The sequence below is a fragment of the Aethalodelphis obliquidens genome, unplaced genomic scaffold, assembly GCF_003676395.1.
Source record: "Aethalodelphis obliquidens isolate GAN/ISIS:26980383/991018 unplaced genomic scaffold, ASM367639v1 scaffold61, whole genome shotgun sequence".
Classification (NCBI taxonomy): Eukaryota; Metazoa; Chordata; class Mammalia; order Artiodactyla; family Delphinidae; genus Aethalodelphis; species Aethalodelphis obliquidens.
In genome coordinates, this window is record NW_020838005.1 from 9534288 (window position 1) to 9551857 (window position 17570).

At 39.9% G+C, this 17570-nt stretch overlaps 1 protein-coding gene across 1 annotated transcript in view; it reads right to left on the bottom strand.

Moving 5' to 3' along the window:
• Positions 1–17570, bottom strand: part of GALNTL6 (polypeptide N-acetylgalactosaminyltransferase like 6) — a 1148431-nt gene that overhangs the window by 270432 nt on the left and 860429 nt on the right. The window lies entirely within an intron of this gene.

The window sequence follows — 17570 nt, forward strand, 5'->3', positions numbered from 1 at the left end:
AGCGTGCCGGATAGGGAGATGAGGAGGGCACCATCTGTCCTAGAGAGCTTCCATGGGGTGAGATACGTGGGACCTTAACCGTCCAATCTACCCCTTCAGTGTTTCAAATGCTTGCTTGTTCTTGCATTTGGCCAGACCTAGAGCTCTACTGAGAAAATGTCAGACCTTGTTCACAGGTCGTTTTGTGGTTCAAGAAATATGATTCTAGGGGCTTCCCTGGTGGCGCAGTGGTTGAGAGTCCGCCTGCCGATGCAGGGGACACGGGTTCGTGCCCCGGTCCGGGAAGATCCCACGTGCCGCGGAGCGGCTGGGCCCGTGAGCCGTGGCCGCTGAGCCTGCGCGTCCGGAACCTGTGCTCCGCAATGGGAGAGGCCACAACAGTGAGAGGCCCGCGCATCGCAAAAAAAAAAAAAGAAATATGATTCTTTCTCTGGAAGCAAATTTATGTCAGGCTGCTGATTTTTCACAAAAAGAATATTAAACCTGCCACTTCACTCTTTGATAGCTGAAGCAAATGGACTTTTATATTATAAATAGAACATAATACCTATACATTGGACATGTACCAGGGAGCTGAAACTTAATTGATTGCTCTTCAGCCTTTGCCAAAATTGTGGTTGAGGCAATGGGTGTTTTTAAGAGAAGGTGTCTATGCAAAACATTAGCCATCCGTTCTTCAAGGCACTCTAAAAGTTCTCCTTTGATGTCAAATTAAATAACCAGCAACAAGTGTGTTAAGATGACGTAAGCTTAGGTCCTAGAATGAAACTCAGTTTTATCCTGTTAGCTTTTATCAAGAACGGATAAGAGGCAACAAAAACTGTCATACCCGTGATGTAGATTTATTGAGCTCTGTGCTAAATATTTGATGTAACCGTTTCCCACAACAACATCTTAGGTTCACAATTTCCTCAGATGAGAAAACTGAGGCTCATGAGGTGAAGTAATTTCCTCGAGGCCACATTGCTAGTAATTGTTGGAGGGCAGTGTTCTCACCTGGATCTGGGATTTGAGGTCCTGTGTTTTTTAAAGTTATGTCATACTATAGTTGACAGACTAATGTCCACATGCTCATTCCAGCAACTGTGAACATGTGAGGTAACACGATTAAATTAAGGACATTGAGAAGGGGAATTTATGCTGGATTATCTGGTGGGCCTGATCTAATCACGTGGATCTTTAAGAGAGGATAAATCCTTCCTGGCTGTGGAGAGAGGGGCATGTGACTACAGAAGGATGGCCAGAGAGATATAACTCCCTTGACTCTGAAGACGGGTGACGAGATAGGACTCTAGCAGCCCCTAGAAGTTGTAAAGGCAAGAAAGGGACTCCTCTGGAGTCTCTGAAAGGCACAGATCCCTGACAACACCTGATTTGAGCCCAGTGAGACCCATGTCAGACTTCTAACCTATGGAGCTGCAAGATCATAAATTTGTGCTGTTTTAAGCCACTGAGTTTATGGTAATTTTTTATGGCAGCAATAGGAAATTAACACACGTGTTGACGTCCCAACATATTTGCTAAATTTCTCCTTACTTTTAGTTCTGTATTCACTGAAATTGGCATGAAATTTATTCAGAGCACAATGATGTTTTGTTTTTGCCTTGGATGACTAGAAGGCCAGAGCCAATTTTAGAGTTCAACTGTAGTTATGGTAAAAATATATTTTTTTAATCACCTCACACCAGTCAGAATGGCTGTCAAAAAGTCTACAAATAATAAATGCTGGAGAGGGTGTGGAGAAAAGGGAACCCTCCTACACTGTTGGTAGGAATGTAAATTGATACAACCACTATGGAGAACAGTATGGAGGTTCCTTAAAAAACTAAAAATAGAGCTACCATTTGATTCACCAATCTCACTCCTGGGCATATATCCGGAAAAGATAAAAACTGTAATTTGAAAAGATACATGCACCCCAACATTCATAGCAGCACTGTTTACAGTAGGCAAGACTTTGAAACAAGCCAAGTGTCCATCAACAGAAGGACGATTGGCTTAAGAGAATAACATAGTAAAGTAAGTCAGGCAGAGAAAGACAAATATTATAGGATCTCACTTATACGGAGAATCTAAAAAATAATACAAATGAACCTATGCACAAAACAGAAACAGACTCACAGACATAGAAAACAAACTTATGGTTACCAAAGGGGAGGCCGGGGAGGGACAAATTAGGAGTTTGGGTTGAACAGATACACACTACACAGAGTAGATAAGGAACAAGGATTTACTGTATAGCACAGGAAACTATATTCAATATTTTGAAATAACATAATGGAAAATAACCTGAAAAAATATACAACAATCATTTTGCTGCATACCGGTATTGTAAATCAACTATACATCAATAAAAAGAATTTTTGTTTTCTGATCTTATATCTTTTTTTTTTTTTTTTTTTTTTTTTTTTTTTTTTTTTTTGCATTTTCCTGTGTATATTCACACATGTATATTTACATCAAGATGTTGCTGAGACTGAGACAGAGACAGAGAGAATGAGACAGGGGTGGAGTGGAGATGGGGGAGAGAGAGAAAATGGAGACCCACTCAAGTTTTTTTGTGAAGGTGGAGTGATAACTTTTATAATGAGGTGTCTCAGTGGTATCAAGAGATGTATTTGAGGGACTGCTTTTAAAATTAAAAAATTTTTTTTTCCAACTTTATAAATGTTTTGTAAATACTTATCTGAGGAGAGGTATTGTAGTTGGGAAGAACAAATCTGACTCCATGTTGGATCTGTTTCTTTTACTTTAACCTTTGTATTCTATTGCTTTTGCTGCTACAAGTTAATCACTAAAGGGATGCTGCCTCTAGCTTAAATTATACATAATGGCCCATCTCCGGGAACTCTGCCTCCCGGCCCTGAACATTAAGATGAAATACTTTGTTTAGCTCCAGGAAACATCCTGACCAGGCTGCAGGAAAGCAGAAATTAACACATCCCCTCTGGAGTCTGACTGGAACCAGCAAAGATTTGCAACAACTTACCACCTTTTAAAACTTTACCTCCTTACCCTTCCCCCCTTTGTTCTATAAAATAAACTAGGTTCCAAACCCAGGCAAGATGGTTCTTTGGGACACTAGTCCACCATCTTCTTGGTCTGCTGGCTTTCCTAATAAAGTCACTATTCCATGCCCCGACACCTCATCTCTGGATTGGCCACGCGTGTAGCGAGCAGTACGGGCTCGAGTATCAATACTACCTTGCCTTTGCTATTTGTTGCTCATATGTACCTATCAGGCCTATTTATTTCTGGTCATATTCAAGTTTCATTTCAGAAATGCATTTCCCCTTTTAAGGGGATTTCTCTACAATTAAACCTGGACTGTGGGGTTGTGATGCTGCTGCTTTCAACTTTGGTGGGAGAGCTGATGAAAACATAAGAAAGTTGAATCCATTTAAGACAAAGGTTTCACACACAAATGAGATTTGCCTTGCACCTTGCTGGGTGTACAAAAGATAGGCTGATGGCACTGTCAGAAAGGAGCCACCTCATTAACCACAACTCTCATGGATGCAGGACTGAAGAGGAACTAGAGAGTCAGGATTTCAGAGAAAGAAAAATAGCCCTCTGCCACCGCCATTGCAATATTTGTGTTACTAAGCAACACAGATATTTGCTTAGTGACACAAATGTTGCTGCTATTTAGCAAAGCCCTAATGATGCTGGCAGTACAGTCTCGGAATAAGGTTTAATACGACTTCATTATCCCAGCTCTGGAGCAGCAGTGCATATGCAGTTCCTGATTAGGGGTAACAGGAAGTACAGTGAGTGCTGTTTGGTGCACCTCCATCTACAAGACCAAATAAAGTATTGATTTGGATGAATCTAATGATGGTCATTTAGTGTGTTTATGTACTCACAGCATTCATTTGGGCTGACAAAGAATGCAGGACAACCCATTGTTCAGTGTGTCCCAGAATTGTCAAGCCTTAATGATTCTGTCCTGCCAGGTCACATACACACACAAATTGTGACATTGGCTGTTACCAACTCCGTGGACACCTGATGATGGTCTTTCTCTAAGATTCTGAGGAAAACTGAGGATTGAAATCAACGGATGGTTTCCATATGTCTTTTGAAACTTGAAAAACTTGTTTTCTATATCGAAGTTTCTGTTATTTCTGCAGAAAGTGTAATTTTAATACTTGAGAGAGTTTGTTTCTTCCTTCTTGGTTTTCATGCTGAGAAGCTGCTTCAGAAGCTACTAATAGCTTTGTAGGTATTCTCTTCCTCTTTCATTTCTCCCCGCTTCTCTCTACTCTTGCCCCATCTTCCAAGTACGTGGTTTCCTAGGGTTATCATTGTGGAGCAGATGCTAGAGCAACATATGGTGAAAAAAAAAATCCATGACTCTCTGGGCTTAGGGTCTTTTCAGATGTGATTTAGAGTCTTTTCAGATGTGATTGTGCACTAGTATAAGTGACATTGATGCCATAGCATTTTAAATTCACAAAGCAATTTAGAAGTGTCCTTCCAGGGACCTCCCTGGTGGCACAGTGGTTAAGAATCTGCCTGCCAATGCAGGGACACAGGTTCGAGCCCTGGTCCGGGAAGATCCCACATGCTGCAGAGCTAGGCCTGTATGACCCAACTACTGAGCCTGCGCTCTAGAGCCCACGAGCCACAACTACTGAGCCCGTGTGCCACAACTACTGAAGCCCACACACCTAGAGCCCATGCTTCACAACAAGAGAAGACACCGCAATGAGAAGGCTGCACAGCGCAATGAAGAGTAGCCCCTACTTGCTGCAACTAGAGAAAGCCCACGCGCAACAATGAAGACCAAACACAGCCAAAAATAAATAACTAAGTAAAAATTAAAAAATAATAAAAATAGTAAATTGATTTTTAAAAACAAGATTGATGAGGGAAGGCAGGGTGTTAAAAAAAAATTGTGCTTCCATTTGTCAAACTATCGTACCATCCTTTTCACTCATCTCTCTATCACTGGATGCATTTTCATAATGCCTGAACGTGGGGACACAAAGAAGGAGAAATATTTATTTGCTTCTGCCATTTCTATGGTGACAGGCAATGTGTAGAGCATATGGCACTTGACAATTCTAATGTTATTCGAATTAAAAGTGAAAAAGCATAAAAATAAGCAAACACATAACTTCTTTAGAGATGAGAGGTAGGACAAGTGGAGGTATTATTCTAGATGAGATTGGCTAGCAGTGAGAGGTGAAATCCTGTTTTGGTTCTTTACCTGAAAGGAAGGACACACTGAGTCAGGCTGTTCAGATCCTATAGGACTGTCTACAACCCCAATCAGTTTTATAAAAAAAAGTAAAATGGTCAGCAATTTTTATTTATATTGATTTGACAGAACTTTTCACTTCTGGTGTTCCAGAGGAAAAAACCTTTTGACACATTCTGTTTATTTATAATAATTGTAAGCGACATCAAATATATCTTGAATCTATGGATTTGGCGAACTGCTCCCATCCCCTTCCTGAGTCAAGTATTGCTATTCCCACTGTCTACTTAGAAGTTGTGAAATCCTCATAGCAAATTGTTCTGGTAGCTATACAGACAGGAAAGAAGACAGATTTTTTTTAAAAAATGTGTCTGATACTGGGCTAGGTGTATTATGTACATTGTTTCAGCTACCTTCTTCTGAAAGTGTCATTTTCTCCATCTTACAAATGAGAACATTGTATTCAATATTCAAAGGAATATTGCAATTGGTTCTAGGTCACCTAACTAAATAGCAAGGCATAGATTGAAATGCGGACTTTTCTGACTTAAAATATTTTTCTACTGTGCCTGTATTTTGAAAATTCATGCTTAGGTCTGAGTTTCAGGCATGCAGACAGACCTGATTCATTTTCAATATGTCTCCTTTTTATGAAAGCAGAGGGGGCTAATTTGAGTGGTAGTTTCTTTTCTAAAGTGGGCTCAACCATAGTTTAAATGTATATATTATTAAGCAATGACACAGAAATTAGCCCAGAAGGGTAACTCCTTTTGATGCCTTTCAAAGGACAGAATTCCGGCTATTTGTTTATGATGATGTTACAATTTCAACTTAAGACAAATTGGAGGGTGTTTTCACTGAGTTGCTAATTTTGAAACACTTTGCATATGCGATTGCCTTCACTGTGTAGAAATTCATCTTTTAAAGGAGAGTCTCTTATTTCTAAAACTTAGAATCTGCAGCATCAGTAAAGAATGATGTTCCTCAGAATGATCATCTGATTCCTAAGCCCTGATGATTCTGATACATCACTAAGTATCTCTTGGTATACCTGACATGTCGACTGCAGAAACACATATGGGAGTCCTTTGATAAGTGACTGTTTTTCCCTGTTTACAGATGAGTGTTTTAAAATTTAAGGATTGTCTTTTGTATGTATTTTTTTCATTTTTGCAATTACGGTATAACGATGTATAAACTAGTCAATGTTGATTTAGCAAAAATAAAATAACCACTTTTCTTTAAGTCATGAAGCATCATGATGGAGAAGTAGATTTTCTTTAAGTGTCTGCAAAATAGAACTGCAGTCACTCAGTTGCTAATAGGCTACAGAATCTTTCCTTCCAACTAGCATTTGAATAGATACATATAAAACATTAGCTTTTTGTAGATAGAAACATTCTTACTATGACACTCCAGCCATGTTGCTTACATTTGTAATCTTGAAACTATGGTTGTATGAATTTAAAGGCTGTCACAGCTGAGCAACTGATGACATTCACTTCTCGTTATGAATTGGTAAATCAATCTTTGGAACGAAACGTCAAGTAACATGTTCACACACACACACACACACACACACACACACACAGAGACAGATGCACTGAACCTCTAGAGGAAATTTTACTGTGATTTATTTGTCCTTTAGCATCTCCAAGGGCTTTTCTGGTTTTAGGTATATTCTTGGGGATCTTTTAAGATTTTTTTGGAAAATGTATTAATTTTCCAAGTCAGCAGGATATCATTTAGTAAATAAATAGCTTTATGGCGTTAGGGTTTGGAAACGCTTTACTCTCCAAGGCTTCCTATATTCTGTGCGTTGTGTCCATGTATGCTATGCAGGGGTCATGGTAATTATTGCAGGAGTAGTCCGGGATGTTGTCTTTCATTCAATGGGGACTTTTAAATTGTATGAACTCTACGATAAGAATTCCTTTTTTCCTTTTAAGTCCTAACAACCCATCAGTTGGTGCTCATCTGACATTTTTATGGATTCTCTACAACTTTCTGGTATTCATTTTGACCAATATATCCTGGAGCTCATACGGATTGTCTTTGCACATTGAACACGTGATGTTCATTCTCTAGGAAATGGCCTTTGATCCAATTTAAGGGGGATCATATTTGAGTCAGGTGTAGAAAGTAGACATTTCCTCACAGTGCCATGAATATTTAAGTGGCAAGGTCTTTCTAGCATGGTGCCTTTTATTGGTATAAATCTGACGTTAGTGTTATTGGACTATTTCAGATGATGGTTTGAAATTACACAGTGTTTTGGATAAGGTTTATTTTGGCTACTGAAAATTAAATAGCATTGAACTTCTTGTAGCTTAGTGACATATTTTCACGTAATGGGTCATTAATGTTTAATGCTGGTAAGATATCATTTGTGCTAAGACTCAGGGATTTAATTATTTAAAAAATTAATATATGGAGGCATCCACAAAATTTTGCATTTGGGATCTACTTAAAACCATGATTTTGCAATCACTTATATCAGCAGATATTTATCAGATGCCTTTTAATATATAAAAATACATAGTATATGAAAAGTTTGGTGAACACAAAGCATGAATTCTATTCAGGAAATTTATGAAATAATCATGAAAGACTTAAAAGACAGTAAACTTAATTTTCTTAAATTGCCTTTTCTATATTGAAACTGATTTAAAAAATATATATTTAGACACTTGCAAAATGCAAAAAACCATACCAAACATGTAAAAGGCCGTACAAATAAAAACTTATTTGAAAGAGAAGTAGCCATGGAAAAATGTAAGCTCTGGTTTGGTAAGTCTAAGTCTCTCTGAGATCTTTGTTCCTAGATGTGGTACAGAAAGGAAAGTTCAGTGTGGAGAAGACTTCTCTGGGGCCTACCCATGGGTCCAGGAAACTATTTATCCCTGAAAAATCTTGGGCCAGCTTATGGGAATGAACAAAGATGACCAGGAGGGGTCATTGGGAACGTGTGGCCAGAAGCAACACTACTCAAAGCACCAGTCATCCAGGAGATAAGGAGCTTAAGTCAGAAAGTAAATCAATGTATTGTTTCCTTCACCGAGAAAGTCTTAGTGTGAACAGTGTCAGCTGGACCGCTCTGTGACATCATTGGTTTACATTCTGGTGCAAGCTGCTTATCTTGTCATGGACCTGGTTTGGAAGGATGGGCAGCTGATCCATGAACCAGACTTTGAATGGCATTGGAGGTGTTACTGACATCTTGGACCAGCTACTCCAAACTGCTCTGTGCTATGGACTGCCCTGCGTGTCGTGTGTATAGGGGTGGTTGCTAGCATTCTTTGGTCTCACTCGCAGCCACTGGCACCTCCCCCAGTAGCTGTGACAATCACAAATGTCTCCAAAGATGGCCAGTGTCCCATAAGCTGGGGTGGAGTGGAGGGGGATGGTCCCAGTTGTAAACAACTGTCCCGGAATAGTTGTTAATGTCCATGTGATCTCTTTGTACGTACCAGTCACAGCACCTGAGTGCTAATCTGTGGATAAAGTACAAAGTACCGGGAATTTGGGGGGACTTATTACCTCAGTTTGTCATTAAGTGATTAGTTGATGGAGTAACATAGCATACTGAGTTCGTTTACAGGAATTCACAAAGTCATGTGTGATCATCATATGTTTTCTACAGAGGTGTTCAAGCCCCGACACCAGGAGCAGAGCCTGATCTGTCCGTGAAAATGGCTCTCATAGCCACAAACAGGACTATTCAGTTATCTTTCTTATTAGAAAAGTAGCCAATGAATCAAGCCCTGTATTTAAACAGAACTGTTCATTAAAAATGCCTTTTTATAACGAAATTAACTGTGTACCAAAATGTTGGAAAAATATGGGCCTGACCAACTGTTCTCGGAATAGAAAAGACATATGTTTGCTTTCTTCTGGTTCCTTACAAACGATGGCAGTAATAACAATAACCACACAATAGTACTACTTGCTTACATTTGGAGAGCACCGTGGTACTCCTCAAAACGCTCTCACAGACTTTATTTCCTTTCACCCTTAGTTTAGTATCTCTGTCTGCTGTTTGCAGAACCCGTACGCGGGCCTTTCTCCTTCTAAGAGAAACAAAGAGATAGAGATCACAGAAACATAACACTGGTTCTCCTATACAAACACATACACACACCCCACTGATGCTGCTTCCTCACTACCTTTGTAAAACAACAATGCACATGTGAGTTTTTCTGAATTCTGCGTGATAGAGGAGTCAGTCTGAATCACAGTAGAGCCTAAAAACGAAAATACAAGAAAATAAATAGTCTGGCTTCAAATAGTAGATCCACAAATGCTTTTTTTTTTTTTTTTTTTGCTTGAAATCATTAGATATTCTGCAACCAGAAGGCTTTAATGGATCTTACTGACCTGTTATACAGGATTTGGTGAATTTCCGCCCTTTCTTGGGACTAATGTCAGATGTGGTGTTGTCAGTTTTAGTAGTGGTGAAAAAAGTGATACTATGGAGAATCAGAAATATCAATAGCATACTTAAGTGTTCCGGTCCTTTTAAAATATATTTTACATTTGAATCAGATTTTTATCACGTTAAGATGCAAGACGTGGAAACCCTTGATTGTGATGGCCCTTATATTCGCTCACTGCTATCAGTAGGCCTTTCCGCTCTTCTCCCCCGCCACCTATCTTGCTGCTTTCCTGATACTGAGTTTCTAACCAGTAACTTCAAAAGGCCTACGTATTGATTTTTGCAGGGTTCTGTCCATAACCCCCTGAACTATAACCAAATTAATTGAATCTGCATGGTTGCACTGGCTGAGCGGTTTGCAGAAAGAGTTGATTCTGTCCTACCTGTTTCCCACTTCTGTATCCTCTAGTTCACTTTGCTCATCCTATTTTCCATTTGAACACCTTTTCTTTATTCTTCCTTTGGTAAGTTAAGACTGTGATTATATTAGAAACAATGGTTGAAAAGGAATTCAGAATACAGCAATTCAATAATGATTGATCCCCGAGTCAGCAAGTATTTCAGGCATTTTATACTTTATAAAGCTGCATACTGCTTGACATTCATTGGGTCATCTTCTCTAATATAGCAGAGTCTGATTTTGTTCAGAAGCCGTGTGTTGTAAGACATATCAGGCATCATATCGGTGATGTCCCACCCTTGATGGGGACTTCTCACGGCTGCCTGTGCTACTTCCCTGAGACGCAGAAAGGGTCCAGCTCCCTGCATGAGCTCTGGAGGGGTTGCAGACTCAGAAAACGGGTGCAGCTAATGCAGTGTGGGCCCACACACAATGGAACTCTCCTCATTTCTAGCCTTTCTCTCTTTTACGTCTATTTGAAAACCAATGTCAGCGCAGTGGAGTGAAACGTGACACAGAACAGAGGTGGGTTCCAGTAGGCTGGTGCTCAGCAGCTTGTGGAATTAACTTCCTTTTCTTTAATGGGTACCTTTTCACGGTCAACATGAAAAAACCCAGGCCTTTTGGGGAAGATTCATACAAAATATATTTTATCTGTTTTTCAGATACATGTTTGGATTTCCGAGATCACACGTTTTGCATGACCTTACGTATTACCCTAAATTATCATTTACAACCAATTGACACTGTCTGATAGAAGCAAGGAGGGAGGAAAGGAGCTAACATCTACTCAGAGACTGGTGTGAACAGGGCATGGCCCAAATGCATCCTATGGAAGAGTTTGTTCAAATAGGGGTGTCAGATTACAGTGGCAGGCAGAGTTCCCCCCATCAACCACCCGTGTGAATGGCTCCCTCTGAAGTTATCTGGTGCCCAGCCCGCACGGCCAGATGTGACTCCCTGTACTCAGTCCTTCCCTACCCTGCCAGGTGGGTGTCAGGATTCTTGTTCTGATTTTGTAGATGAGGCTGAGATCAGTGAATTTACTTGCCCAAGAGCCAGTAGTTAAGAAATAGAACCCGAATTAGCAAGCAGGTGTGTGTGTGCGTGCGTGTGTGTGTGTGTGTGTGTATCTGGCATCACAGTCCCTGGTCTGTGTCCTACCATTCTGTCTCCCCTTATTCCTTTAATTAGAAAAAGGTTACTGGCAACTCATCAATGCGTGACCCCAAGCTGAGCATGGTGGGGAATACATGGTAGCCTTTGACCTCTGGGCACTTGAAATCTTAGTAAAGAGATCACATTTACAAAGCCGCTAGTTACGTGACAAAAGACAGCTTTTATTTTTAACCTGTTGGTCTCACACGTGGCCCTAAGGGATAACATTATTCATTATCATTTACAAATACTGTTTTCATGCATGTAGGGCTAGAAGAGGAAGCCAAGTAGGGCGTTTTCCTCTGGGGGGCTTAGTGAAGAGATAGTCGGAACTTGCAAGCTTGATCTAAATGAGGGAGCTGAGACAGAGAAGGGAAGGTGGCAGGAAGAAGATGAAAAGAGATGGAAAGAGGGAAGGGTGACTTTAACAAAACATGATCTCTGTCCCTCAGTTGTCTCCTGGAACTGGTCTCTCTACTCGGATGTGAGTCTAGCTGGGAAGAGATCTGCAGTTTAAAAAGTCAACATTATTGCATTTATACATGTAAGAGGTGATGACAGGTGTAACTAAGACATCGTCAATGATGAGGGATGGATCTGAGATCCATTTAAGAGGACCATGAACAGGCTCCAGCGGCTGATGAGAAAGAATGGGTCTAGAATCCCTGGTTTCTGGCTTGAGGCAACTTTATGATTTGGTGAGCATATTTCCATATTACTTTCTTATAAGAAGGAGATGTGATGGTTAATTTTATATGTCAGCTTGGCTTGGTCACAGAACACAGATATGCAGTTAAGCATTATTCTGTATTTTTCTGTGAGGGTGTCATTTGGATGAGGTTAACATTTAAATTGGTGGACTCTGAGTAAAGCAGATTGCCCTCCATCATGTAGGTGGGCCTCGTCCAATCAGTTGAAGGCCTGAATAGAACGAAACAGTGATCTCCCCCAGCAAGAGGGAATTCTGCTGGAAGAGAGCCTTCAGACTTGAACTGCAACATCAGCTCTTCCCTGGGCTTCCAGCCTGCCAACTTTTCCTACAATCTTTGGACTTGCCAGCCTCCATAGTTGTGTGAGTCAATCCCTTAAAATCCCTCCCTCCCTCTCTCTCTCTCTCTCTCTCTCTCTCTCTCTCTCTCTCTCTCTCTCTCTCTCCATATATGTATACACATACACACCCTGTTAGTTCTGTTTTCTTGGAGAACCCTGGCTAATGCAGGAGATAACAATACTAAATTTCTTAGACCATTATCTAAGGGAAAAAAGCTGTAACTGAAATGCACATGTATCATAAGAGTTAAGAAGTTTTCAAATATGCATTCTCGTAAATAAAGACAGGGGAACCTTTTAAATCTCCCCAAGACACGGGTGTACTGCACACTCTAAAGATCCCAGCATTCTAGTCCAACAGTATTTTATGGTCATTACTGATAGAGAAGTGATGCAGCCAGAGCTTGCTGGACACATCCCAGCAAGTCCTGTTGCCAGCAAGTGGCAGAACCAAGATTCACACTCAGGTATGTTCACCTTTAAAATCTGTGCTCTTAACATCTTACCTCAGTAACTTCTCTTGCAAAGTTTTGCTGTTTATAACCTTTTAACTGGCTAAAGGCACTGTGTCCTGTGATTTCTGTTTGACTCACTTCCCTTGCTCTCTGCCACCTCTCCCTTTTCAGGGAGTGTCGCCAAGGACTGTGCCCCCTCCTGCTGAGTCCCATCAGGTCTCGGGCTCTGCAGTGTGAGCATGAGATGCTCCATCTCACAGGCGGAAAGGAGAGGGGCTGCAGGAAAGGACAGAAGACCGTGTAAGTGGACATGAAAACACTTGCATAAAATGAAGGAGTAATGGACATACATAGTACAAGCTAATAGAAGACAGGACACATTGTATTCAGAAGAATGTCTGTTTTTGAAGAGCTCGGCATTTCTTTCCCCAGAAGAAATGCCTTAAAACCCCACTTGGGGTGGAAGACGAGATCCCTAAGGCATACTCAGTTATGAAAGTTGGTCCCTAAATGTCTCTGATAAAGAGAATAAGAGGTAAAGAGTTTGAAACTGTATTGGTTTTGAAGAAAGAAAAGTCAGATGAAGATTTTACAGAAGCATGTTGCCTGCTTTGTGACAATTCAGCAGAAGCTATAAAATTAAGATATGATCAGACTTAGATGTTTTCACTGAAACCGGTGAAGGAATTAAGACCAAAAGCTTGAAGGAAGCTTAAAGGTTGATAAATGAAGTCAACCAGAAGCTTAAAAAGCTAAACTTGTCTAAAATCACGTAGGGTCTACTATGCAGCAGGCACTGCTCCAGGCCCTTGACATACATTAAATTGTTTACTCTCAAAATCCCCCTGCAAGTGGGTGTTACTACTCGTCCCATTTTGCAGATGAGGAACTTGAAGCAGAATCAGGTTAAGTCATTTTCCAAGGTCATTCAGCTGGTAAATGGCAGAATCAGAATTGGAACCCAGGCCATTTGGTGTCAGAGCTACCATCCTTAACCACCAACTAGAGAATCTTTCTTGTACCTTGGTAGGGAAATGCCCAGCCATCACCTAGACTATAACCATTATAAACACTTCTATTGGAAGCTACCTTTTTAGGGTGGGAGGAATTATATTTCTCAAATGCAAGCCCAGTGACAAAGATTCTTTTCTTGACCAAATTTCAGCCAAGCTCCTCTGGGTCCTCTTCATGACTAGGTCTTAACCTCAGCCCCGATCTTGCTGGGCCTGCAGAGCCAAGTCGTAGCAAAAATTCTGCTAAGTCAGTTCATTGAGAATCTCCCCACCCTCGAGTAAGAAGGATTGGCAAGAATTCCCCCACCCTTGATGTCTCCTGTTAGTGATTTTCCACCCGCTAACCCCTTCCCTCTGCTCATTGGCTGTAGATCACCAGCTGTCTTTACTGTATTTGAAACTGAACTCCATATTTCTCCCTATTGCAATAGTCTTGGCCCCCAACACAACAGTCCTGGATAAAATCTTCCTTACTGTTTTCACAGGTGCCAGAGTAATTTTGTCTTTAATGACAGTTAACTAAAATGTTTTGCGAATGGCCATTACGATTGGTTAACTGAGAATAGATTTCTTAAGCAACTCTTCCCTCCTCATTTTAACCCATGTGTGTTACATCAGCTATGCCTTGATGGGTGCAGTGTATATGACTTAATCTTCTGTCTTTCCTAGGTACTGAGGACAGGCAACCCATCAGCAATAGGGCTACCCAAGTGATTTCAAGAGGCGTGTGGGTACTGAATTGCCCTGGTATACTCTTGGTGTCATAAATACTCCACACCTACTTGCTGGAATCTTCTGAGTAAGTTTTTAAAGTTGAGGAGTTTTTTGAAAAATTTTTTCCATCTGAAGAAACCAGAACAATTTGTAACCGATGGCATGTGTTGGGACAGAACAAAGAGCAGTGGGGAGCGATAAACTCACAACAGAGACAATCATACACAAAACAACAACTTCATACCCTGAAGATCTACAGATGTTGAAATGTTTAGGTAGTGCATGCTAAGAGGCTCTGTACTAAATGCTCAAAGAAATAAAGAATATAAGTAAAAAGATGAATATACAGCATGAAAATTTCAGGAATGCAGACAGATTTTTTTTAAAAAGCAGAACATTAAGAAGTGAGAAATACAGTTGCTGACAGCAAAAATTTAATACAGGAAAATGGCATGACAGACACTGTTGAAAGAGCATTAGTGAGCAGGAGGAATCACCTGAGTGATTTACTGGTAGTTCTCCATGAGAGATAAGGAGTTAGAAATCATTAAATAAGGATTAAAAGACATGGAAGAGGGGCTTCCCATGGCGCAGTGGTTGAGAGTCCGCCTGCCGACGCAGGGGACACGGGTTTTTGCCCTGGTCCGGGAGGATCCCACATGCTGCAGAGCGGCTGCGCCCGTGAGCCATTGCCGCTGAGCCTGCGCGTCCAGAGGCTGTGTTCCACAACGCGAGAGGCCACAACAGTGAGAGGCCCGCGTACCGGAAAAAAAAAAAAAAAAAAGACATGGAAGGTAAAATGAGGAACAATAACCTATATCAAATTTTAGGTACAAATAATTGAGAGAAAGCAGATGAAATGGATTTTAAAAGGTAATGACTGTGATATTCCAAGAACATCATGTACCCACAGATCTGGGGAACATGATGCATTTCAAAGAGAAAAAGATACCATGTCTAGACACAGAGTAGTGAAACTGCAGAATGCCAAAGCCAAGCATTCTTTAAAATGGCCAGAGAGAAATAATAAATCACAAACAAAAAGAAACACAAAAAAGACAATTAGAATGAAAGGATCTTCTCAGCAGCAACCTAAGAAGCCAGAAGATGGTGGAATAATATCCTTAAATATGGATTGAAAATAAATGTCAGACTAGACTTTGTATCCAGCAAAACAACATTTCAAGAATGAGGACTGAGAAATTTTAACACAAAATAAAGGAAAAAGACCTGTTGGAATATGTCACCTGGAGACATCCTCTAAAAAACATACTTTATAAAGTAGAAAAATGATCCCAGAGGATGATTTCTTACGCATGGAGAAATGTATACATATAGCACAATATGGCAAACATAAATTCTAAGTGCAAACAAAAAAGACCTCTATGAAATAATGAATAGTGGGAATTAAAAAAAGAGTGAAAATATTGGACAATGACAGTATTATGATTAAAGTTGTCTTAAGGTTTTGTTTTCCTTGAGAGAGGGGTCCAAACTGTTTAATTTAGAATTTATCCTCTTAAGTAGACTGTTAATATTTCACAGATAACCACTAAAAGAACAAAAATTTAAATGTGTAAACTCAAAGCAATTAGGGAGAAAGAAAAGGAAAAAATAAACATACAATCAAACAACTTTTAAAAGTTCCAAAAAGAGAAATAAGAAAGACAAAGCAGGAGAAAAGGACCAAAAAGGTAAGATGGAAGAAGTTTAAATGTGTCAGTAATCACAGTAGGTAAAAGTGGACTAATTTTGCCATTTAAAGTACAAGGATTGTCAGATCGATCTAAAAATTGGCCACATGCTGCCTATAGGAGATACGTAAAGTATAAGCACAGAAAAATTGAAAATGAAGGATAGAAAAAGGTCTCTCAGTCAAATAGACCCCGGGCCCATAAAACATTGCTTGTAATTACTATTTGTCAATTCTAAGGCAAAGGCATCTGCTGCTTAATGATAAAAGTTTCAACATACCGTGAAGACAGACAAATTGTAACAATAGCTAATGATACAGCCTCAAACTGTGACAAGAGGAATTCGTGATAAAAGTACAGGGAGAAATTTTCAACAATACTATTATAGTAGGAAACTTAAATGCAATCTTCTCAGCTATTGATAAATAAAGCAGAGAAAAAAATCAGCAAATATAGGGGAGTTCTGAGCAGCACAGTTGTCAAGTTTCATCTAACATACAAATGTAGAACGTACTTTTGTATATTTGATCTTTTACATTTGTTGAACAAATAGAGACTACATGTCTTCTGAGTTAAAACCAAACTGGTAATATACTAGTCCATAAATCAATGTTTAATAAATTTAACAGAATAGGGTCTTATACACCATATTCTCTAACCTCAGAGCAATTAAGTTAAAAGTTATGATAAATCAATCAATAAATCTTCATATTTAGAAATTTTAAAATGCATTTAAAAGTAAGTCATGGGTCAAAGAGGAAATCTTGATGGAATTTTTTTTTTTTTTTTTTTTGCGCGGTACTCAGGCCTCTCACTGTTGTGGCCTCTCCCGTTGAGGAGCACAGGCTCCGAACGCGCAGGCTCAGTGGCCATGGCTCACGGGCCCAGCCGCTCCGCGGCATGTGGGATCCTCCCAGAGTGGGGCACGAGCGCGTGTCCCCTGCATCGGCAGGTGGACTCTCAACCACTGTGCCACCAGGGAAGTCCCTTGGTGGAAATTTTAAAGACACTTAGAACTAAAGAAAATGAAAAAATTACATACAAAAACTTGTGGCATCCGTCAGCAAAAGTGGAAAGGAGTTTCAGTGGAAACTTGTCATTTTAAATGATTATACTAGAAAAGGACAAAAGCTAAAAATCGATGAGATAAATGTCCAACTTTAAGCTCTTAAAAGAAATAAAAATAAACCTAAAGAAAGGAAGTAGATAATGGCAGAGAAATAATAATGAAAAAATAGACCAATAGTGTCAGAAGTTGATTTCTAAATGACCAAAAAAATACACTAACCTTAGGGAGGAGGGGGGGTGTCCATCTTGCATGAAGTGGACAAAATCTTTGAGAAAGAAGCACTTTCAAAACAGTCTCAAGAAGCAGTAGACTCCTAATAGTCCTGTAACTATTTCAAAACATCTGCAAATAAAACATCCATTCTAGGTGATCGTAT